Source organism: Capsicum annuum, unplaced genomic scaffold (genome assembly GCF_002878395.1).
Source record: "Capsicum annuum cultivar UCD-10X-F1 unplaced genomic scaffold, UCD10Xv1.1 ctg3449, whole genome shotgun sequence".
Lineage (NCBI taxonomy): Eukaryota > Viridiplantae > Streptophyta > Magnoliopsida > Solanales > Solanaceae > Capsicum > Capsicum annuum.
The window spans coordinates 674-2,720 of NW_025841337.1; the positions used below are offsets into that span (position 1 = coordinate 674).

Genomic DNA, 2,047 nt, shown 5'->3' on the forward strand with positions numbered 1-2,047 from the left:
GTGAGACAAGAATATCATGTAAGACATGTGTCTGTGTACTAGTTCAACTTTATACAAGTTTAAGTGTCTACTTGTGCACACGTGAGAGGGCATATATGTTACTTGAGGCCAAGTTAAAGGGCAAATTTATGTATTATGCCTACATGAAAAGACTAATATCTCGGCATGACCTTGATCCTACCATATAGAGCTACCAAGGAAAACAAAAATAAAATTGAGAAATGCTTATGTAAACGAAAAGGAAAGAATGAGGGTATCTTACCTCAACTATTCAGAAACCATATCATTCCTTTATTTGAATTCCTATGAGTGCCTCTAGCTTGACCTTGATTCCACCATTTACAAGCATCTAAGACGACTCCAGTTTCCATTAAGAGCTGCATTTTCGCCTTAAAGTGAAACAATTCTAGTTACATGAATTAAAAATGTGAACGAAGAATGAAAATGAGGTACCCTGACCCCAAAGTAGGCCAAAATACATTTTAACAGATCAAAATCCTGTTTTTTACGACAACTGAAAAAAAAAAAAACTTTCTTTTACTCCCTTGCAAATTCCAATCAAATTGCAATGTGCTTCCAAACAAATGAACAATAACAAGGTCCTAGAATATACTGTGGAGCTACCAGTAAACTGATTAAAAGAAAAAACATATAAGCAGATTAAAATTGAGTAATAACTAAAATAAGTAGCTCTCAAGTAAACTTTGATTCAACAGCCTTCACATCAAAATATCAAAGTCTTTAGAACTCAACATCAGGATCAAAATCATACTCACTATTAAAAATATACAAACTGCTGATGGCGATAGGTGGCACCTAATCTGTGGATTTAGTCCAATTGCGGGAAAGCTGCTACGAACACTGGCAGTTATTAAAAAACATAAATTTTATTGCTGGTTGGAAATGACACGTATCCCGTGGATTTAGTCCACCGGTCGAAAAATTAATCCTGACACTATGATTATAGAAAAAACAAAAATACAAACTCTGTTGCCGGTGAGAGAGGTGTTAGGTATTACTCTGTAACAGAAGCGGCAATGTTGAGCAGGTTGGGTCGTGCTGCTGCTTCAGCTTGTAATTTTACTATATTATTTCTAATTAATTATTATAAATTATTTTATTTAATTATTATAATATTAATAATATTTAATAAAAGGATACTAAGTTCTTCAAAGTTTCACTTATTATTATTGAAAAAAATTTAGATGCTCCAATCGTAATTTTAATATATCACTTCTAATTAATTATTATAAGTTATTTATGTATTAAAAATTAATAATATTTAATAAAAAAAGACGAACAATTTTGATATGTCTACTTTAGTTGGTTCGACATAATTTTACTATATCACCTCTAATTAATTATTATGAGTTATTTAAGTATTAAAAATTAATATTAAAAAATTATTATAAAGTCATCTAAGTTTTAAAAAATTAATAATATTTAATATTAAAATAACTTGACGTCTTATATGAGCCACTTAATTTTTTTCAAAAGTAATTTTTATATTAATTTTTTTATATCACTTCTAATTAGTTATTATAATTCATTCAATACATGTCTACTTCGCTGCTTCAATCATGATTTAATTATATTACTCCTTATTAATTATTATGGTCATCTAAGCATTATGCCTCTAGTTATATATAAGAGAGAGTTTTATGCTTAAGTAGGCAGCAGGTCGGCATGCCTACTTCAGCTACTACAATCTTGTTTTTACCGTATCACCCTTAATTAATTATTATAAGTTATTTACGTATTAGAAAATTAATAATATTTAATACAAATAAGTAAAATAAACATTTCTGACATGTCTGTTTCAATTGCTTCAACCGTAATTTTACCATATCACCCCTAATTAATTATTATAAATCATCTAAGTATTAAAAAATTAATAATATTTAATAAAAAAGATGAAATAGACATAAAATAATAAATTAACTCTTAATGTTTTAAATTAGCTTGACGTCTTATATGAGGCTCACTTAGATTATTTTCACAAGTAATTTTTTATAGTTATTATGCTATATCACTTTTAATACATGTC

The 2,047-nt window shown here is 28.1% G+C and overlaps 1 long non-coding RNA gene across 1 annotated transcript; it reads right to left on the bottom strand.

Annotated features, from left to right (window-relative positions):
• Positions 1-262: 262 nt before the first annotated feature.
• LOC124891360 lies at positions 263-1,053 on the bottom strand. Its single transcript, XR_007049665.1, has 2 exons — positions 777-1,053; positions 263-389 (listed from the first exon to the last, which is right to left on the bottom strand). It is a non-coding gene; the product is annotated as an uncharacterized LOC124891360 (long non-coding RNA).
• Positions 1,054-2,047: the final 994 nt, after the last annotated feature.